This window comes from Ochotona princeps, chromosome 8 (assembly GCF_030435755.1).
Source record: "Ochotona princeps isolate mOchPri1 chromosome 8, mOchPri1.hap1, whole genome shotgun sequence".
Taxonomy (NCBI): Eukaryota; Metazoa; Chordata; class Mammalia; order Lagomorpha; family Ochotonidae; genus Ochotona; species Ochotona princeps.
In genome coordinates this window covers 56,602,433-56,627,321 of record NC_080839.1, presented here as the reverse complement: position 1 = coordinate 56,627,321, position 24,889 = coordinate 56,602,433, and positions in this window count along the sequence as shown.

Here is a 24,889-nt window from a genome sequence, read left to right as displayed (position 1 = left end):
TTGCGTGCTCATGGATGAAAAGAATCAATGTAATTTTAAAATCTAGACTACTTAAAACAATCTACACATTAATACTATCAAATTACGAATGACATTTCTTACACAATAAGGAAAAAAATCCTAAAATGCATATGGAATCAGAAAAAAACCAGAACTGGCTCCTTCACCACACCCCCACCAAGATAAAGGTATCACAATGCCCCACTTCAAAGCATACCATAAACCTACAGCAATAAAAAATATCATTAAAACTGACATATATATCAATAGAACAGAGAGCTCAGAAATTAACCCCTGTACATACATCCAACTTATTTTTCACTAAAGTGACTACACCACATAGAAAGAATAGTCTCTTAATGTTGCTGGAAAAAATTGGCTCTCTCTCTCTATATATATATATTGCTGCAAATATAAATAAAAAACTGGCTCTCTATATAAAACATATATATATACATTTGCAGCAACTATAAATAAAAAACTGGCTCTCTATATAAAACATATATATATATATTTGCAGCAACATATATAGAAAGTCAATTTTTCCAGCAACATGAATATATTTATTCATTTATTTATTTATTTATTCATTTATATAAAATGATGATAGGCTCCCATCTCACCATATGCAAAAAACAACTCAAGATGAATCAAAGATTTAAACTTAGGACCTGAGATTATGAAGCTTCTGGAAGAAAATGTAGGGAAAACTCAATACATTGGCATAGGTGATGCTTTCTTAGCTAATACACCCTCTTCCCAAACCAGACAATAAAGCAGACCTAAACAAATGAGATCAAGTCAAACTCAGGAACTTACGCCCAGCAAACAGAATAATCAATAGACTGCAGAGGCTTTGAACAGAATGTGAAAAATATTTGCGAGCTGTCCGAAAAATGAGTATTACCCAGAATGTATCCACAGCTCAGAAAACTCAACAACAAAAAGACTACCAATCGAGTTAGGAAAAGGGTAAAAAACTGCAATGGAGAATTTTAAAAAGAAGAAATGTAAATGGTCAAAAAAATGGGGAAGAATGTTCATTATCAGCAGACAATAGAGAAGTAAAACAAAACCACAATGAGATATCACCTCACCCTGTAATATTGATTACCATCCAAAAGACAGAAAGAAACAAATGCTGACAAGAACATGGAGAAAGGGGAACTCTTTTACACTGTTAACAGAAATATGTATTCGTGCAGCAACTGTGAAAAACAGCATGGAGATTTGTTATAAAATTGGAAACAGATTTGACATATAATCCAGCAATCTGATGACTAGGTACATATCAAATAGATGAACATACTATGACAAAGATACCATTTTTAATCAGCACTATTCATTATAACTAAAATATAAAATCAACCAAGTTGTTTATCCTTAGATGAAAAAGTGATACACTATAAGTATCAAAGTAAATGAAAATGGAGGACATACATTGAGTATAATAAGCCAGATATAAAAGCAAAGACCACACATTCTCATTTATATGTGAGAGCTGAAGTTAATAGAAAAAAAAAAACAGAAACAAAAAAGGAATGCATGTGAGTATCAGTACTTTTCCAAATATAGTTTTGTCAAATTTTGCTTTATATCTTGCCTAACCAATGGTTAAAAGTGATATACTACAAAATTGTAATGATCTATGATTATCTTCAAACTTATTGAATATGGATGAAATGGATGTATTTTCATTTGATCAATGCATACAGTCCTTGCATGTATTTCTACTGCACTGTGGTTTTCTTAATTTATAATTGTTGAACTCTTTATTTGGTTGAGTAGTAAGCCCTTGACTATAATGTAAATTGAAGACATATTATGTCAATAAATGAAAAAAGGGAAAAGGATGGAAGAAAGGAGGGGTCCCGAGGGAGGGGGAAGTGCAGAGGACAGGAAGAGGAGAGTATATATTCTTAGAATCACAACTACAATGATTCTGTCTTTGTAGAAGCAGCAATGTTAACTTGAGAATTGGTGAAAATCTTATTGCAGTAATTACTATGCTTTTGCTTTGATTCTGAGTATGTAATGTTTAAGAAATCCCCTTTTAAAAAGAAGATATATTTTAGGTCATAATGAAAAATTATAATATGTGGATCTCCCACAAACTACAGTGTTTCTGATTATGTGGGCAACTCCCTATCTCCCCATTTTTTGTGCTATGTGACAATTTCACAAAAGTGATATTAAGGAATGTTTGTACTTCAGTGAGATGCTAACTACGTAACTAGTCATTTCTCAGTAAAATGTACCTAACATCCACAGATTCAAATGCTCTGGATCATGCAATGTAGTAGTTTCCTAAGACAATCAAAATGGGATGCCTACAAACGTGTCACTGACTCACAGTTCTAGAGAAAGAATCACGTTCCTCACAAAAATTCTACAAGGAAGAATAATTCCTTGAATCTCCTCACTCTAGTGGTTGTGGCCAATCCTTAGTATTCCCTTACTTCTAGATACATAATTCCAATGCCCAGTTCTGGCTTCACAAAGCATCTGTACTATGTGTCTGTAGCTGTTTGTGATTATTCTAAGGACACCAGTCATTGGATCTGCACTCACATTCATTTAATACATTTCTTCCATAATTAAAACCAACCACATCTGCAAAGATTCTGTTTCCAGATAAGGTCATGTTGTGAAGTTCTATGAGGTTGGGATTAAGGGCAGCTTCACTATTCGACTCAGTGTAAGCCCATGTCATCAGGAATTCTGAAACACTTTACCTTAGATTACTTTGTGTGATACTTGGAGCACAATTCCAAGCTAACAGTTCTGTAGCGAATGGAAGAACATACAGAGTGCAAAATGGAAGCGAGTGTGGAAGTCCTGCCTGTGAGGGGTGCAGAAGAACTTGCAATCTGGGACAGGAGTAAGTATGGATAATTATGAATTAGATTGTTCTGAAACAAAATGCATGACGAGGGCACTTGGTAAAACTTTTATAATTTTTAGAACCATAACTATTATGTTCTTGCATATGCCTTCATTTAAATTACACATTTTCCTGTAACCAAGGAAGAACTAGTTTCTATTCTATTGTTCACACATCTGCCTGTAAATTCATAAATGAACAGTTTTTTTAAGAAATATTCTTAAACAGATAACACTATGAGGTTGTTGCAGTATGTGAGCATTACATTCGGTCTTGTCTCACTGAGAAATGACTAGCCCGTGTCAGTCATTTTCAAGTATATTGTCAGTGACTACTAACAGAGCTTTTTCCTTTGAAATTTTAACTACTGAGACTGCCCTTTAAAGGCATTAAATGTATCTTCATTCATGAGTAGAGTTCAGCAATTATACTTTTTTTTTCATGATTTTGTTTGAAAATTACACTGGGCTGAATGACCTACTCAAGTATTCGTGGTAAGTTAAAATGTTTTTTGGGGGAAGCAGGCTACACAATAATCCAATCTGTCTGATATCCTGAAAAAGATGAACATAGAATGAAATACCAGGAACGTATGCACACACACACATGGGCGGGCACAGCAGGAAGATGGCCACCTGCAAGCCAAGAAGAGAGAGTTCACAAGAATTCCCAGTAGCTGACACCTTGTGCTTGGATTTCTCGCCTCCAGAACCATTAAAAAATAAATTTCTGATATTTACCAGCATGTGGAATTCATTGTAAATATATATATATACACATATATATACATATATATATATACACACATATATACATATATATATATATACACACATATATAGACACACACACAATGTCTTAGCCCCTGACATTAATAAGGATCAATCTCACTTTATAAGACAAAAGATAAGGTTATGTTAAGGACTTCAAAATATGGGAGGAGTTTACTCTGCATTATCTAAGCAAGCTCCAATTACAATTACAAGCAACCTTGTAAGAGGTAAACAGAAGTGATACTTGGAACAGAAGGTAGCATGAAGAGATGTTGGATACAAACAAAAGGAAACTAAGAGCCATTAAGAATGACTAACAGAAAGAGAATCTTCCAGACTGTCTAAAGGAAGTAGAGTACTGCCAACTTCTGACCCCTACTGCTGAGAAGGAATAAATTCCTTCCGTTTAATCCATCAAGTCTGGCATAATTTGCTTTTAGCCCTTAGGAAAGCAATATTACAACAAACATGATTTTAATATGGTAATGTCCTCACTACTCTCATCATATCAACATTTTTAATTAACTTTGGCCAATTTTGAATTTATAACTGTCTTAAAAGTACTTTCTCTTTCTGATGTTACCAATTATAAAAATAGGTTGTTTTATAGATTTGTTCATTTTAAAATACTTACACACCACATATTACTTGAGTCTTATAAACTCTTCTAAATTCATACAACACTCTTTTAATTTATTAAATATATGAGTTCACATATTTAAAGCAAAAACTAAAATCATTTTAAATCACTATTAGACTGCAGAAGGTAACCCCTGCTTTGTGGAACAGATCTTGTGACTTCACAAACATTCTTCTTTTGAAAGCATTTTTTTTACATTCACACAAATCAATTATCATATTTTTGATATTTCTAGAAGTCTGGTCATTAGCCACTAGCACTTTAGTGAAAATGTGTCATGAATACTTTCTGAACAATTATTATTTTGATGTTTTCAGAAAGTAAACCTATATCTTGCAAGTGTTTATTCTATTATTGACTCAGAAAAACAATCTTATAAATGCAGTACAACCATTGCTTACTCCTCCGAGGTAAAAATTTCAAATCTGAATTGTCAATATAAAGCTAAAGATATCTTCATAAAATTGTATTTGCTGTACTATAATTTAGGCAAGCATAGTTACAGTACTTTTTAAAAAAAAACAGTTTGGCAAATAATAAAATGGCTTAAAATCTTACTGTGATAAATTATCAACCAAGGTGAATGCATGTAAGTCTTGGGCATATGTGCCATAAGACTACTGACACCACACAAGCCACTGAGGGCCAAGTTCTAGTTATCCATAGATGGGTAAGAAGACTCCAGCTTGGCTGAGTTAGTAGCAGAACGGTGGCAGAGAGACTGATGTCAAATAAATTTTACCCTCATCAAGTAGCCTCTACATCCTTAAAATATACTACAAGTAGAAAAAACATTTAAAAGGACTCAATAAAATCCCCAAACACAAATATATTTACATCTATAGCTACTTATGAGGACCTGCCTGTATATAAATATATCCATACATCTATCATACCTGTAAACATATATAGTGAGTGTATGTAATACATAATGGTTCTGCAGAATTCTTAAACTATAAGTTAGCAAAGTTAACAAAGATCTTGGATTTCAGTGAATGCAAGAAAAAGAAGTGCATTGTGAACAGGAAATCAAAGCCTTACTGTGAACGGAATGACACTCAAAGAGTTGTGAGAGGAACCAGGAAAAAAACAAAACCAAAAAGCTGTCCCTGATAACTAGTGGAGGCTTTGATTTACGCAAACACGTGCACTAAATGGGAGAGCTCCGACCTCCAGATCAAGGACAGGAGTAAACCGTTCTTTGATTGTTAACTAGATCATGAATACTGCGACTATCAGAACAAGACACAGAATGAATGAATTTGAAAACAGGATGTCAACATAGAAAAATTAACAAAACCAACATATGGTTCTCTTTGGAAAAAGATCAATAAAACTGATATGTCTCTAGCTAATAAATTGTTTAACAATAAAAGACAAGTAATCTCAGAAATGAACAGGAATATCACTACAAGTTCCAAGGATATTAAAGGGTTAATAAAAATGTTATGAACAAACATTTGGCCACAAATTGGAAAGCCCAGATGGGGCTTCCCCCATGCGGTAGGCTAGCGATTAAAGTCCTCGCCTTGAACGCATCAGGATCCCATATGGGCACCAGTTCTAATCCTGGCAACCCTGCTTTCCATCCAGTTCCCTGCTTGTGGCCTGGGAAAGCAGTCAAGGATAGCCCAAAGCCTTGGGACCCTGCACCCATGTGGGAGATCCAGGAGAAGTTCTTGGCTCCTGGCTTCAGAATAGCTCAGCTCTGGCCATTGCGCTCACTTGGGGAATGAATCATCAGACAAAAGATCTTCCTCTCTGTCTCTCCTCCTCCCTGTATATCTGACTTTGCAAGAAAAATGATAATCTTAAATAAACAAGTCTTTATATAAGACTTTAATAAATAAGTCTTTAAAAAAATAAAAATCCAAATGAATCAGACCAATTCATGATAAGACACAATATGCCAAAACTTACACAAGAAGAAATAGAATATTTGGTATAACATCTGTTAAAGAAATAGAATCAGTAACTATTCCTAGAAAGCCCTAGACCTACACGAGATCACCTGTGAATTAAATCAAATACTTAACGAAGCAATTATCCCAATTCTGTACAATCTCTTCCAAAAGACAACAGCAGATGGAATACACCTCATTCTGTAAGCCAGCCTTATCCTTATAGAACTGCCAGGTAATGGGACTGTAAGTAAAGAAGTTTCTCAAGTGAAGCTTTAACTGTTATACAAAATATCTCATTCCCCAAGCTTACTATTAAGCTACAGTAATCTAAACAGTCTGGTACTGGTGAAAAAGCAGATAGACAATGTATACAACAAACCCCAGAATGAACAGACCCTGATATAACCAACTAATCTTTGACAAAGGAACCAGAGCAATACCATGGAGAAAAGATACTCTTTCCAACTAGTGTCACTAATAATAGAACAGCCATTGGCAAAACAAGTGAATCTAGACACAGAACTAAAATCCTTTACCAAAAATGACTTAATATGAACCATAGTCTAAATGTAAAATAAAAAAAATCCTTTAAGTTAACTTAGGAAGAAATCTAGATCTCTTCAGTGCAGAAATGATCTTTACACACAATACCAAGAGCAAAATCCATAAAACAAATTGATAAGCAGGACTTGCTTAAAATTAAAAACTTCTGCTCTACAAGAGACAGTCAAGATTATGAGGAAATACAACCTTGGTGTTTACAAAACACATATCTGATAGAGGATTATCATCCAATTATAGAAATAAGTTAAAACACAACAATTTAAAAAATTAGAAATGGAAAAAAGATCTGGACATTTTACCTAAGAAAATATGCCAATGACAAACAAGTACAAGAGTCCCAAGATCCTATTTCATTAGAAGATTGTGAATTAAAATGTCTATTAGAGTAGCTAAATCCAAAACATCTACATACCAATAAGTGTTGGTGAGGAGATGGAGCAACAGGAACTCTGATCCATTTTTACTGAGAATGTAGTAGTACAGCCACTGTAAAGTCCATTTGGGATTTCTTTTAAAACTAAATACAGTTTTACTAAATGATCTAGCAATTACGGCTCCTTAGTATTTATACGAATAAATTAAAATGTATGTCCACACAAAAAAATGCATAGAAATATTTATTAGGTTGGTTAATGTTTTAAAGATTTATTCTTATTGGAAAGGCAGATTTATAGAAAGAAGGAAAGAAAATCATCCATTTTCTTATTCATTCCCCTAATGGCCACAATGGCCGGAGCTGAGCTCGTCCAATGCCAGGAACCAGGAGCTTCATTCTTCTGGGTCTCCCAAGCAGATTCAGGATCCCAAGGTTTGGGGCAATTCTCCAACTGCTTTCCCAGGACGGGAACAGGGAACTGGATGGGAAGTGGAGCAGCAGATTCAAAAACCGGTACCAATATGGGATCCCGGTGCTTACAAGGTGGTAGGAGGTTGGAGACAATTAGTGGACTGAGCCATCGCACTGGCCCAAGATAGCTTTATTCATAATTAGCAAAATTTAATAGCAATTAAAATGTCTTTAAGGAGGTGAATAAATAACTTTTTATTACACCTGGAAATACAGTGTTATTTAGTGCTAAAAGGAAATGAGCTATCAAGTAACAACAAGTTGCAGGAAAACTATAAGTGCACATTATTCAGTGAAAAACTTCAGCTTGAAAAGGATGCATACTAAGGGAGTCCAATTATACACACTCTTGCAAAGGCAAAGCTACCCTGAGAGGAAAAGGATTGATGGCTGCCAGAGGTTGTGGAAGACAGGGATACATTGACAGATTACAGAAAATGTCCAGGACAGTAGGATATTCCATATGATACTATAATGAAGGATACATGTCATTCAGCATTGTCAAAATCATAGCATGTTGAACACCAAGTGTGAACTAGTTGTAAACTGTAAATTTGGGATGATAATCATGCTTCAGTGTAGCTCCATGAATTCTCAGAAATACACCACTCTAGCACAAGAAGACAGGTGGGGGCTGACCTACAGACAAAATCTCAGTACCTGTTACTCAAGTGTGCTGTGAGCCTAAAGTTTCCCTAAACGTAAAATAGCAGAGCCGGGGCATTGGAGGGGAATTTTGGAGTATTGAAGTCACTGTGTAGAAAGCTCATGTCTTACATTAAAGTCCTTGGATTTGAGACCCGGCTTTGCCTCCTGGTTCCACCTTCTTGTCAGTACAGATCTAGGAGGCCTTGGTGCTGACTCAAGTAATTGAGTCCCTGTCACTCACCTGGAAGAACTGGACTGAGTTCCCAGTTACTGACTTCAGCTAGCACAATCCCAGTTGTGGGTTTTAAAGGAATAAACCAACAGATAGAAGTTCTCTCGGTGTGCCTGCCTATCTCTCTCTTCATCTCTCCCATTCTTTCTACCCTTTCAAAAATTATTGTTAAAAATTAAAAATTTGACTTCACAATAGTCCAAAAAGAAAAGAAACCCAAGGCCAGGCCTGGTGGCAGAGCAGACAAGTCTCCAGCTACAGTGACCTCATCCCATAAGAGCACTGATTTGAGCCCTGACTGCTCCATTTCCAGCCCAGATCCCTGCTTATGGCCAAAGTGCAGAAACTGGCCAAAGTTTTGGGCCCAAACATCCACATGGAAGACCCACAGGAAGAAGCTCTTGGCTGTGGTCCATCCCAACTCTGGCCACATCAGCCATTTGGGGAGTGAACCAGTGAATGGAAGACCCCTCTCTTTCTGTCTCTCCTTCTATTTGTAACTCTGCCTTGAGAATAAAATTAAATCTTTTCTAAAAAAGAAAAGTAATCCAACCACATGTTGGAAGATAAATGCATAAACCAAATATTAAACATGAATGCAATGAAATATCATTTAGAAGCAGACATTCAATGTAGCATTTAAGATACCACTGATGGACTTGGGAAAATTCACAAAGGACACACATTATGAACCTGCAGGGGAGAACAGAGAGAAGAGGAAGGAACTTGGGGGAGGGGGGAAAGAGCCCAGTGCCAACTAAATCGTATCAAAAAACAAAAAAATAAATACATTTAAAAAAAGATGCCACTGGGAATGCAGTTATCTCATTTCACAGTACCCCAGTTCCACTCTTGATTTCAATTTTTTACTAAGGTGCACTGTGGAAGGCACAAATGATTGGTTTGAGAAATGCCACCCGCTTGGGAGACCCAAACTGAGTTTGGTCCCTGTCTTTGAGTCTGGCCTATTTTTATTGTTGGCATGTGGGAAGTGAACTGTGGGTGCTATCTGTGTGTGTGTGTGTGTGACTCTGTCATTCCAAAGTAAGCAAGTGAATAATTGATAAATGCGCAGCTGCCAGAAGCTGGGGTAGGGATACACTACTTCACTATCACTGTCTTAATAAAATACAACAGATTACGTGATCAGTGCATCAGAATTTTATTTGCATGCACAGAGGCTAGAAGGCAAAGCACCAGTTGCAAGCAAGTTGGATCTCCTGAAGCCTGTTCCCTTAGCTTACAGATGACCCCCATTTTACCTTGTCCTCAAATGGTCTTTCTTCTCTAAGTGCATTTGTCCTGGTGTCTCGGTGAATGTCCACATTCCCTATTCTTACAACGACACCTTCAATAGAAGCAGAGCTCACCCTAACAGTTTCATTTTGGTCATTACTAAAAAGAACCTATGTCCAACTCCACTCTCATCCCGAAGTATCCATGGTAAGGACTTCATGATGTTAATGTTGGGGTGGCTCAATTTATTCATAACAAAGGCAAAGGAGAGCACTGGCTGAATAAGTGAGTTTCAGTTTTATAAGGTGAAAAAGTCCTGGATTTTGATTGTATAACAGCTTGAACATATTTACCACTGCTGAGCTAAATGCTTTTAAATAATACAGTAAATTTCATAATACATCTATTTGATCACAATTTAAAATAGGAAATAAGGAAAAGAAAGGTTTAAATGTATTAGATTGCAAAAACAACAAAGAAGGAATTAGTGAGCTGAAGACAAATCAATAGGAATTACCTGTTTGGGACAGCAAAGAGAAAATTGGCTGCAAACAAACAGAAACTTTGGGACTTCTGAGAAGACATCTAAAAATCTAATTATTTGTATTATTGGTGTCCCAGGAAGAGACAAGAAAGAGTTGAAGTTGTAAAAGGACTGATGCTGAAAATAATACTTGAAGAAATAATGGCTGCAAAATTCTCAATATAGAAAGAGGTATAAAACTGCAGACACAGGAGGCTAACTGAATCAAAAAACAAACCAAAATCTACTAAGACATATTGTTATTAAATTCTAATAAAGTCTTAAAAACGGTGAAAGAGAAACAATGCATTCCTATGAAAGAATGATTCAATCATAGCAGACCAGAATACCCACAACCTTTTGATCAGTTAAAACAGTTTCAATCCAGGGTTGCTCATCCAGTGAAATTTCCCTCAGGAAAGAAGGAGAAATAAAGACACTTCAACTTACAGAAAAGGAGAATTTATTACCTATATATTCAGGCCCATGAAGTGACCAAATGAATATTTTTTAATGGAAAGAAAAGAACAGAGTCCAAAGCTTCTGATCTGGCTCCACGCTAATGTGCCCAGGAAAGCACGAGACCTGGGTGGATTTCCAACTTCCTTGCTTCTGCTTGGCCCAAACACAACCATGGTTACCATGTGGAGAGTGGAGCATCAGGTAGAAGATCTCTCTCTCTTTCTTTGAAACTCTGTCTTTCAAAAAAATAGATCATTTTTTCATGTGGAAGATGAATGGGCCTTCCAAAGTCTTTTTATAGGTCACTTCTATACAGAGAATGAACAAAGATACAGAATTTAACAATGCCAATAACCAGTAGAGTCTGACATTTTTTTTAAAGATTTATTTATTGTTATTACAAAATCAGATATACAGAAAGGAGGAGAGACAGAAAGGAAGATCTTCTGTCCTATGATTCACTCCCCAAGTGAACGCAATGACTGGTGCTGGGCCGATCCGATGCCAGGAACTTCCTCCTGGTCTCCCATGCGGGTGCAGGGTCCCAAGGCTTTGGGCCGTCCTCGACTGCTTTCCCAGCCCACAGAACAGAGCTGGATGGGAAGTGGAGCTGCTGGGATTAGAACCGGCGCCCATATGGGATCCTGGTGCATTCAAGGCGAGGACTTTGGCCATTAGGCCACTACACCGGGCCCAGAGTCTGACATTTTTAAAACATTTCACCCAAAAGAGAATACAGAATTGTTTTTTCAACAACCAATTGAACTTTCATCAATTTAGATCAAATTTGGATCATGAAACAAACTCAATAAATTTAAAATAATTGAAATAACATAGACCACATTGTCTAATCATAATGAAATCAAACTAGAAATCAATAACAGGATAAAAACACGTCCAAACACTAGAGAGTTAAACATTTTTCTAGATCAGCCATGATTGAATGAAGAAGTTTCGAAGGAACAGAAATATAACAAATCAAACTATTGAGACAGTCTAAAGCAGTACCAACCGATTTATGCACAGCATGAAATGCTTGACTTAAAAAGAGAAGTTATTTCAAATCAATAATCCAAAGTTCCATCTCAAAGAAGTGGATAAAAGAAGACCAAAATAAGTCGAAATCAAGGAGAAAGAGACAAAATGATAAAAATGAGAACAGGAAACAATGACATTAAAAGTAGAAAAACTACAAAGAGAATTACTCAAAAGTTGGCTCTTCAAAAATCCATATAATTGACATATTTGGAAAAACAGATTGATTTAAAAAAAAAAACATACAGATCACCAGTGCTAGGAATTGTATATAACATATCAACACAGTCATCACCATTAATGGATAAACAAATATTACAAACAACTTCATAGTAATACATTTACAAATGTAACAGAAACAAATTGACTCCTTAAAAAATCACACAATGCTAAAACTTAATCAAGAAGAAATAGATTAAATAATTATAATATTTACTATAAATCACACCCTCCCACCCTCTCATGCAAAAAAAAAAAAAACTCCAATGGCTTTATGGAAAATCCTACCAAATAAATTTAAAACTACCATCAATTTTATACAATTCATCCCACAGAATATAATAGCACATTTTCCACCTACCCTGTGATCTCACTATAATGTCACAAAATGACATAAAAACATTACAAAATGAGTGTATTACACACTGATACATTTCTGAAGTTAAGCACCAAATTCTTAGCAAAATATCAGCCAATCAAATTCATAAATATATAAGAAGAGTAATGTCCCCATAACAAACTAGGATTTGTTTTAGCTATGTAAATCAGGTTCAATGTTTGCAATACTAATGCCATGTCTGAATTAATCCATCATGTCAACAGATTACAAAAGAAAAAACATGTTCTTATCAATGGATTCGGAAAAACTATTTGACAATGTAAAATACTCATTGTTGATCAATAAAAACTCTCAGCAAAATAAAAATAAAGAAGAATTTCCATAAAATCATGTTTAAAAAACAATCCCTGTTGCAGACATGACAGCCACTGGTCTGAGATTGAAGACTTTCCACCTAAGGCCAGAAACAAAGCAAAATGTCTGCTCTCACTGCTGTTAACCAGAGTATCATTGAGATTTTACTATTATACTTTATCTTTTATTATCCATATATCTAAAAGATTGTGAATAAGATCTACAGACTGAAAACTATAAAATAAAGATAAAGACAAAGGCGGCACACACTGTGGTCACTGAGCAGAACACCCCATATAATAGTGATACTGATTCTCCCTTGATTGATGTATAGTTATAACGCAATTTTTACCAAAATTTGCTCTAAATCTCATATGGAAAGGTAAAAGATCTTTCATAGATAGAAACAATACGAAAAGAAGAATGAAGGGGAAGAAATTACCATACATATGTTGGCTCACTACACGGTTACATTATTCACGACTATATGGTATTGGAAGACTAATGGGCAAGGATCAATTAAATGGCAAGAAGACCCCCCCCCCGAAAAAAAAACTCACATAAATACACCCAACTGATTTTTTAATGTACATTCAAAAGCAATGTCAAAAATAATGCCAGTACTTTGGCACATCCATTGTCAAAAAATGAAATATCTCCAGCTAAACTTCACATGTTATACAAATTTTAACTCAAAATGAATCACAGACTCAAGACTCAAGTGAAGTGAAATAAATTGGCTATCAGATTTGAGTCAGATAGAAGCAACAAGTTCTAATATATTTTTTTCCTTCAAGTTCTAATGTTCGATAGCATAGTGGAATGATTATAATGCACAATATTTTAGAAAGAACTAGAGGAGAGAAGCTGATAGACTTAAAGCACAAAGAAAATAGGCCACTGGAACAATGTGTTGAAAGATCAAACTGCATACCGTAAAGATGTACAGTTACTGCACATAAATCAGATATCGTCAAAACCAAGAGAATTTTCCTGGAAACACAGGAATTTCAGAAGCATATGAAAAACTCTTGGAGTCAAAGACTAGATAAATGTTTCTCAGATCTGGTAACAAAAGTACAATCAAAAGAAAAACTGACAAATTAACAATTCATTCAAAATCTCAAATTCTTCTTTTGTATGGATCCCTGTTAATAAGATGAAAGGAAAGGCTATAGGCTGAGTAAACATATTCTCAAATTGCATATGAATAAACATATGTTCAAACCAATACAGGACTTATAAATGGAATGCATAACAATCTCCAATTTTCTACAGTATGAATAAAAGTAATCCAATTTAAAAATCAGCAAAAGACAAAATAGACATCTCACTGAAAAGAATATTTAGTTGAAAATGAACACATGAGAAGATCTTCAATATTTTACCCATAATTGGAGATGCACAAATTAAAAATCAGAAATATATCACTACATATCTATCAGAATGACTAGAATACAGGCACACACTTGATCTAACAGTTAAATTATCAACTAAGATGCCCACACCCTATTGTAGGAATCTGCATATCTAGTCATTCAAGTTCATGTCCTATGACCAACAGTTATGGAGACTATGCAGTTTTACCTGCCCCTCTACCTCTTCCCCTAACATCCTGGTATGTAACAGTATTAACTGGCTTGACAGGGTCCCACCGCTTTTTTATTGATAAGAGACTACAGTGGATAAGAAGTTGATGAAAAAAAGTGGAGGCATTCCATCTTTACTTACCCTTCTGACAACACCAGAGGAGCCCCAAGGAAATAATGTAGGAAAATCTGTAGTTCCAATCATTCAGGTTCATGTCCTGTAACGAAGAACAAAGAACCCAGACAATGGAGGATATGCAGGAATGAAACCTTATTAACCAAAAATAAAAAAAAAAAACAAAATGAGAAAGCTCTCAGTAGCACCTAGAGAAATTGCTGTGTAGGTATCCATTAGAGGAAGTTGCCTAGGGTAACATTCTTTGGTCTAGGGAAAATACACACAGAGTCTCACAAACCTATCTGTTAGCCACAATGACTTCATTGTTGGGCAGCTGGTGTCTAGAGCTGGACAAGTCCAGCTGTAACTGCATCCTATTTTGTTTGCAGCTTCTCCTTGGACCTCTGCACCAAGTGAGAGACCTGGAAGAAACTCCTGGTCCCTGACTGTGGATCAGCTCAGCTCCGGTTACTGCATCCACCTGGGAATGGAATCAGAAAATGAAAGACCTCCATCTCTATCTCTCCTTTTCTCTCTACATCTGCCTTTCAAATAAAAATAAAATAAACCTTTCAAAGAAACTTCAATATATTATCTTCATATAGAGAGGCAAATATAATAGTGTATGTACACACAAAAACACTAACTTTCAATAGAGTATTTTTAGAAGAAATATTTGCTCCATCTTTGCTTTGGTCTTCTATTTTTCTAAATTTAAAGCATAAAAAACACAGATTTCATCTTTAAAATCCAGGAATATATTTGATATTGGTATCTTCCATAATGTAGATATTTTCGATATTTACCTTTTTTGACCTTGCTTAAACAAATAACTCGAAAGTGCTCTTTCTGCTTATTTGCTCAATTCTTCAGCATTATCCATGTTGATTTTTTCCATCAGCTAAATTGAATATGCATCTTTCAGAATCTACTGCCCAGCCTAATAATCAGCTCCATTAAACCAATCATTCCCTAATCTTGACATTTATTCCTCAAAAAGTGGTCACTATCTAATGCTAGATGGTACTTGAAGACAGAAGAATTGCCCAGTATGAAATGAGCCTACTACAAAAAGCCCTTTGCTCTCTCATGAAAATTTTGAGTTATTGTGACATTATCTGAAAATCATAAATCAAATGGTAAAAATAGTGTAAGGGGGTAATCATATCAATTTTTATGTCATACTTAGTTCTGCTTCTTGCACTTCTGTCCTCTATTAGAAGGATTTAAGACTTAAAATATTATCATAATATATTTAATATCAAAATTTTCCTGACCTTAACATGCCACAGAAGTCTGAAGTCCTTTCTTTTTATTTCTACTAAGAGAATATAATAGTTGCATTATTCTTAGTGACTTTTCCCAATGCTAGCATCCAATCTGAGTCAATTCACATAACACCATTTTGCTATGTCTGCACTCACAACCAGACATTTAATTTTCAGGATACTACATTTTAAGCAGTCACCAGAAGATTCCAGATGTTTCAGAGGTAACTAATATAAATAGGGAACTGAGGCAACACTCGCTGTAAATTCAATGTCAGGCACTTGCTGTTTTTAAATTGCAAATATAAAACTACTTTGAAGTCTAACCTGAGAAGTAGTGGAGATGAAATCCTGTTTGCATAGACTTTAATGGAAAGGCTAGATAGGCTTACTGAAGGTAGGAAAAGAATAACACTTTGTCTCCACTTATTTTTAAGTTTTATTTTTCTTAATGTAAAAAGAACAGATTTTATACATTTCATATGGACAGTTCAAGAAGACAATCACTCCACTCTTGCTCATCTGCTTCTTGTAATACCTTCCCTTCTCTCTCCTTCAACAGTATTTGCAGAGCCATAATTTAAATACATTCTAATCCCCAGGCTTTATTTACCACTATTCATAATGTTCAAGAATTTAAAAGGCCATAAGACTACATTTCCCCTGGAGTATAAACATAGACTAAATGACTATCCCAACGTGACCATTTCATGGCTACTCTTTCTTTGTGTGTTTTATATTAGCTGTTACATATCATATTTTTCATTAAAAAATAACAAAATGGTCATCAATACTTTCTAGATGACAACTAATAGCAAATATCCATGCTGCATCATTGCCATTCGAATAGCCAATCAAAAAAACAGCAACCGAGGTTGTGTTTCTTAGCTTTAGTAAGTATATACCTGTTACAGGATGAATCTTTAGAGGGGAGTACAAGGAAAGGGCTCCTATACATCCCAGGATATATTGCCAATACTCCAGATCTAAGCTGAAAACCTATTAAGTTGAATTTGTCTTTGATTCAAAAAAGTGAAAGAAAACCAACACTCTAAATCATATTGGTTAAATAAGAGAAACTTTAAAATACCCAAATAATGCAATGGCTACAAAAGGGTAAACATTTTTTAAAGCCAAGATGACAAGCACTCAGCAAAGGGGCCTATACTTAGGAAGTGTTCCATTAATATTGGTTGAGTTTTACTGATACATTAACTTGCTCCAGTGCCATGTTAAACAACTGAGGGATGGGAGAGGTGTCCTTGACTTATAATGTTTCCTAATTTGCTATGACTATATTTGCACAATGGCCAATTTCAAATTTCTAGCATAATGCCACTGAACATAAAGTTGCAACTAAATATTAACAAATAGCTCATATAAGCTACTTCCAGCATTTCCACAGTGACCAAAACACAAGACATGGAAAAAATTATCTTAAACATCTGTTAGCTGCCAGGCTATCTGCTTTGATCATAATGAGGAATGCAGAGACAAGGTACACGTTTTATTTACCTCTATTTATTAAAAACATCAACTAGAGTGAACTTTACATAGCAGATGCTTAATGCACATCAGTGGAAGGAACTAGTAAATTTATTCTTCACTTACACTGTTCATATTCAGTATCTGTTCTTACAGTTCCTTTGAAACACATCCCAGAGTTCATCTAATCTTCAGGCTACCTTTTTAAGCTGCATTGCTCTCATAACTGTCTAACAATGCTTCTACCTTGTCCTGGTCCTACTGACTTATCAACTATATCAGTCTAGTATCTTCCAGTGCCAACCTTTTATGCTTTTTCTGGCTATAGTTTCATCCCTCTTTCCTTTTCTGATCCTTGGTGGCTTCCAAGTCTTCTGTTTCCATATGGTCTTCGGGCAGCAATAACCCAATCATCAATAAACCAAGACACGGACTCATACAACACCTTAATTGCTTTGCTTTTTTATTTCTGACTTGTCTTTCAGACAAGTCTTTGAGACTAGCAGGATTTATCAATTTCCTATTTCTGGTGTCTGGCCTTCCTCACATTCCTCACTGTTCTTGCCAGTCTTAATCACAGCTTCTTTCTCAAAAACCTCTGAGGCTGGCTCATTGCTTCTAGCTCCTCAGGCGAATTTACTTTTTAATTTGGCATTTTGCTGAGTGATTCTTAGAAATTCTCTTCAATTAGTCATGTCTGAATCTGATTTTATAGCACTGTTCCCTGAGGTAATGTACTGATTGACTCTTTTATGAACCAAATTAATAAAATGTCCACTGATTTAATTTTCCTATAGTACTTGATGAGTCATCCTCTTTCAAATCAGGCCAGTCAAAGCCACATAGATTCAAATCGGTGATCTCACAATGTACTGTTTTCCTTTTTCTAGAAAATTCAACCACAGTATTCCATTATTTAAAATTTAAACAACAAGAGCATTTTATTTTACTTTGATAAATGGCTCTTAAAAGGAAATTATGAAAGATGCAATTCACATTAAATCAACTCAAAGGACATACATCAACTAAACTACACATGGTCTTTTTTCCCCTGCTCTGCTTTCCACAGCTGGTTTCTGAAGTGCTAGACTGTTACGGGCATGTAGTCAGGCCCTCTTCTTAAGGAACTTGGTCAAATTAGTACACAAACAACATTCAAATTCACAATTCAGTCAAGTCAAGCAAAGATGGTAAAGAATTTAGGCTACAGCAACAGGTAACTTGGGAGATTTAGGATCTAACAAGAGAGCCCAAACAACAGCTCAGAAATAAGAACAGGCAGCCTAGAAGTCTAAGGACAAGCGGGAAATCCCAAGCACAAGGGTGAACTCAAAAAAGTCAAGTTCACTCAAAAAGAGTGAAGCAAAAAGGTCAAGTTCAATCTCAGAAAACAGAAGCTAAATTTAGAGAATTAACCAACCACAGGGGATGTGTCTGAGGATCTTTAAGACCTATTGTCACTAAGACAAACCACAGCAAAGTTGCACATGGAGTGAAATGCAGTGGGTTAGGGAGCAGTGTGTTAAGTCAGCGCAGTGACACCAGTACTCCAAGCAGGGACGTATATTCAAAGGATCAAGCTTCTGATGCAACTTCCTACTAATTCACTTAGGAAGGAAAGGAGAAGAGCCCAAATACTCGGGCCCTTGCCAAGCATGTGGAAAAACAGTGGGGAGTTTTCTATTTAGCCCTGACTGTGTGGTCCATTTGGACAAGCTGATGGAGGATGTCTCTGTTGCCCTGCCTTTCAAATAAATATATTTTTAAGAAAAAAAAGTTTCTACATTCCCGAAACCATCACAATTTATGTCATAAATTTATCCATCATGCCCAAGAATTTCTCCTCCACCCTCTTCGTTATTACTGTGTAATGAAGAAATAAAACGGTCATAAGATCAAGTAGTCCCAATATATTCACAACTGAAACAATGGGGCTGGCGCATTGGTTCAACTGGCTAATCCTCCACCTCTAAGCATGGCATCCCATGTAGATGCCAGTTCATGTCCCCTCCAGCTCCCTGTTTTGTGGCCTGGGAGGGTAATGGAGGATGACCTGATGCCTTGGGACCCTGAACCCATGTGGAAGAATCGGAGGAAACTCCTGGCTCCTGGCTTCAGATTAACTCATCTCCAGTCATTGCGGTCATTTGGGTAGTGAATCAGGGCATGTAGGATCTTTCTCTCTATCTCTTCTTCTCTCTGTAAATCTGCCTTTCCAGTAAAAATAAGTAAAATTTTTGTTTAGAAAAAGAACTGAAATAATTACACCAAGGAAATATCTGCACCACAATCTTCACTTACAGCCCTCTACATAATAACCATAACATGGAATCATCAAGACATCTATTACCAATTGAAGAGATGGTATATGAACACAATAAATTATTCAGCCATAAACAATGAAATCATATCAACTGAAGCAAAATGGATGGGACAGGAAAGCATTATGTCAAGTAAAATCAACCAAAGAAAAATACTGCATGTTCTTCCCCATATATGGAAGCTTAAAAATGCAATCTGAACATACACTAGTAATTACTATGGGCTGGAGGATGTCTGGAGAATAGTAAATGCTTTGATAATGGATATCAAATCAGTTAGAAAGAATATGTTCCTAGCGTTCCACATGAGAGTGAGGTAACTGTAATGTATAACCTTTTACATGTTTTCTGATAAAATATAACAAAAAAAGGAAATGTTAATTTTCCTGATTTAGTCAGTCCACATTTGTACACATGTATTGGTCTAGGAATGGTATTGAATAAAATTCACTGCAACCCATAAAATATACAATAATTGGGGGTTTTTTTTGAAATGTTTAGAGCATTTTCATTCATAATTTCCAAAATATGTGCACCATTTAAATAGCTTTAAGTAAAATTCATCTGCTACATTTACACAATGCAGTATCATTCACCAATTTAAGTGTATTAACTATTGATCTGTACAATAATATGAATCTATTGCTGTGAAGTGGATAAAATCAATTCAAAAATCTATTTACTATGTGACTGAATTTACATGACACTGGAAACTAAGATGATAGCAGAAATTCAGAATAAGAAATATATCAGCATACACCCATTCAATTATTGTTTAAAAGTGTTTTTATCATTGTTTTAAAGTATGATAAATAAACATGGTTTTTAATTTATTGAAAAAGCATATCTACTATCAGAAAATTTTGCATATACTGGTGGGGGCTTCCTCAATTATTTACTTGCAACTAAGTTAAAAACTGTTACCATAAGGCCATTTATATAAACATGAAGTCTTTAAAGTCAAATATATCAATAGTTTCCAACTTTTGAAGTAAGGGTTTATGATGTATTCATCTACAGGGTATCTGTTGAATATTAATGGATAACATTTGTGTGTGATGGAGGATTACAAGAAATGGCCAGGATCTGATGAAATATAGCATGTAATATGAATCTTAAATACAGAACTTAGTAGAAAATAATGTTAAATAACTTTAATTTGTGTAAAGACACATAAAATATGAGTGGGGAGATGTTTTAAATTCAATAATCTTAAGTCTGCGATCTTTTCTGGTGATTGATATTGAACAAAATTTGGAAACTAATCAAACCCTAACCACAACAGTACATAAATTTTTAAGAGCTTATGTTGAGGCAATAATTAAACAATACAAGCAGATTTGGGCAGATGTCTACAATGCATACAATACATAGAAATGAGCCAGCTAAGAGAAGGGACCTTGACAAAAGGGACTTATTTTATTGCATTCCTATACCATCATTTATATCTCCTACTCATGAGGTCACCCATAGTTCTTGGTCACTTCAGCATAGCTTCCCTTAATAAAATTGCTATAAACACAAGTTTTTAAAAAGAGATTTATTTATTTTTATTTGAAAGGCAGAGTTACAGAGAGAGTGTACTTCCATTTGCTGGTCCATTCTCCACATGGCCACAATGATCAGAGTTGGGTCCATTTAAAGGCAAGAGCTTCTTTCTGGTTTCCCATGTGGGTGCACGGATTATCTTCCACTGCTTTCCCAGGTGTATTAGTAGGGAGTTGAAACAGAAGTGGAACATCTGGGTATCAAACTGGCACCCACTGGGATGTCTGCACTGCAGACAGAGGTTTAGCCTAGTGCACCATGGCATCAACACAAAATATAGGATTTTTCACACTCCAATCAGAAAGTTGTGAATTTCAGGAGAACAGAATAAATTGGACAACCACCCCAGCCAAACAACGACAGCAAATATGTGGGTGCATGGAAACTCTAAGGTCAACTGTCAGCCAATGGACACTGGAAGGGTTTCCTTGTCCATGGATTAGCGAGATCAAGAACATTTCACAGTTATCAGAGCCACCTGGGCAAAACCCTAGGAATGGGGTGCCACATCAGGTTCTTGGGTTGTTATCAGATCGCCATTCCCCATCCCCAGCTACAGGGCGGTTGGGAGGCTGGGTATGGCTTCTCCCCTTTCCTCTTCCCTTCCCCCAGAAATAGGAAGAAGAAATAGAAAACTTGGAAAGCATGATCACACCCACTTTTCCCTAACCCTCAATCCTTCCCACCCTGATCAACTATGTAAACATCAAAAATAAGATTGAAAAAAAAGTTGTAAATTTCAGATTTTAGTTGTCTATAAGTATCAAAATATACTTAGCAGAGTACAAGCACGTGTAGAAGACAAGTAAATTAACAGAGTAGAAATTACCAGTCCTTTAAGTTATGGAAATTATAAAACACAATTTTTCCTCTCTGGAGATAGCACTGCCAGCATGTATTTTTAATCAAACACATGTCACATTTTCAACATTTCAGACAAACCTTTAAAACTACTCCCTTTCCTCTTCCAAGGTTAAAGTCTGCCTTGCCAATCACAGGAACGTCTCAACAAGGTCCAGTTCAATAATGGTATACAGTATCAGGAAAACAAGTTTCCCAAACTCCACTCTTGAACAAAACATCAGGAATATGGGATCAGGATCACAGCCAAGATATTTCCATATTCTACCAAGCCTTCCAAAAGGAGCAACTAATTAGTATTTTTCTATTTATTTTATAACAATGTGTACTTTCTAACAAGGTGTTTCAAGGCAAACTACCAGGAGATCAGACGGCCTAGAGATACTGAAAAGCACAAATTGCATCTCCTGCACTCAAAAGAAATCACAATCAGCATGACTATCCCAGACTTAAAGAAGAGAATTTGGCCCTTTAAGTAGGAAGATAACACATAAGTAGTATTGAATATTGTGTTTACCTTGAAATACTAAGTCTACTTTCCTGACAGCCACTTGCTTATTAGTACCCGTTAACCAACAACTGCTCATGTTAACAGTGGCAGGCTACAGAAATGTTTTCAAATCCCATTGCAAAGTATGTTTCTTGGGCATAAGCATTCGTGACTGGCAATTCTATTTATTTCTCTACCTCTGACTAAAAGGATTGTCATTCTTGAAACAAGCCTCAACTATCCCTATGTTACTAGAAACCAACTCAGGAATTCTTCTGGCCCTCTGCTAAAGTTTTATATTATGTTTAAGCATTTCACATATTTGCAGGAGATTTAACATTACCACTGAATGAAAAAGTTAATGAGTTTTCACGGTTAAAAGTAATTTGGAGTCATTAGGTATCAAAAAAGGACATGGTCCATTTATTCCAACCTGAATTTCTTTGTATCCCATTGACCCTCCTTGTAGTATTTGCCTTACTATCCATGCAGCAGACATAATGAGCAAGTTCCCAAGTGCCAACTTCATAAACCCAACGTGAGATAGAGCCTGGAAGCAGAAAGTGCCTCTCAACTCAATGGAGCAAGAATCCACTGAGTACTTATCACTTCCCCAAAGTATGTTAAGGATTTTGAGGTATATGTAGCTCCAAAAAACATTGTTTGGCCTGAAATTTCTTATAATCTTCTTACAGTAATTCATAAATCAATAGACAACAACACAAACAGGTAGAATATGATTAACCAAGAAATCCCATACACACATCCACATTTTACACTTTTGGATTGAGAAAGAATTCTGAGACTATAACCTGCATTTTTCCTTACTTCTTTCAAAAAAAATGGCCCTATGATTTCATAGTAGACTGAATGCTCCAACTCTTAAGGGGAAAATGTGCTGAAAATTCCAGAGAATTTTTCCTGACATCCTTGGACAGTTGGCATTTGCCTTCAAATAGGGACGAAGATGGGTCAGAAACAGATCGAGACTGGATTCAAATGAATAGACTTTAAAGAGTGTGAAGAGCTGCACAGCTCTAAGAAAGTGTCAGATGACTGAGGGCAGAAACAGAAGGACAGCATGCGAAGTCTCCTTTTCCTGTTCAGAGAACAATCACAGGAGCACCTGTAATGGGAGATCTGCCTATGGAGTTAGAAGATTGGCTGTAAGACTTGATGTATTTTTAAAACTCATTTCACCCATTAATCATGCCATATAAACTGTACTGGTAAAAGATTAACCAATACTTATCACTTAAGCAAAAATATCAAATATAATTATCACTTAATCTGCACCAGTGTTCTCCAATTTAATTATAATGGATAGTTGATGCTAGTGTACATGAACATGCAATTATCACATTATTACACACAAAACTGCAGCAGAGAAGGTTATATTTAATGGAGTAGTTTTGTTAATAGAACCCTCACCATTGGCCATATCAGTGGAATAACTGTAACCATCACTAATCTCAATAGAGGAGAGTCAATCAAAAGACCACTGTGTGGTCAAAGCATCCAGAAACAAAATTCAGTTAATTGGGAAATTATGTTTAGGCTCTGCTATCCAGATAATTTTACATCCATGTGAGCAACCTAACAAGCATTCAATTCTAGCTCCATAAACTGGTTCAGAAACAGAATAAAGGCAACAGAAGAGAGACCTATTAATATGAAGTTTTCAAAATCTTGACTCCTTTGTATTCCTCCAGGGCCCAGTATGCATCCATACATATTACTGGAAATGTGATATTCATGTATACCACCACAGATTCACTGTCCGAAGTGTCACCAATGACCAGGAATTGAACTGTCATTATAAGCCAGTCTCATTTTTAAACACAAAGCCTGATGTCTGTAGATGCACCATAACATAGCCTTAATACCCTTTTGATAGATAAGGCAGTTGGGACCAGATGGGTGAAATGAATTTCCCAAGGTCACTCAGCTAGTCAGTGTCCAAGACAGGCCTGAGATGTGGGTCTTGAGTACAAAGACTACACATTGCACCCACTCTGATAGGTTGTATGCCTTGTAACTGGGAAGAAAAGGCTGCAGACGCAGTTATTCTCTACCTGGGCATTTGCCTTGGAGTACATGTTGCTACAGGGCAGGGCAGCCTCTGTTTTCCCCCTCATCCTCCCAGTTCAAGGCTAACCTATCTTGACAGATGCCTTGCAGTGTTATTTGGCCATAACAATGAAAAAGCAAGGTTGCAGATGATGGGAGGAGAGTAACTCCTTGCTTCTAAATTAATAAAAGGTCTCGGGAATTATATGCATGAACGAGAATTATATAGTCTCTAAGCTTTGGTAACTGCACACAACTTGTGATGCACACTGTCAACCCTGCTATGTGAATGGGCAGTCATCCAAAGGAGGAATTAAATCATTGCCAGAGACCAGTCAGCCCAAATTTCACTATATTGGAGGAGAAGGAAGGGTAAATTTCAGTGTTCCCGCCTTCATCCAAGCCTAGTGCACTCTCCTGTAGTCTCCTCCAAGCTCAGACCTAAAATTTTATGCACGGGAAAAAAAATGATAAAATA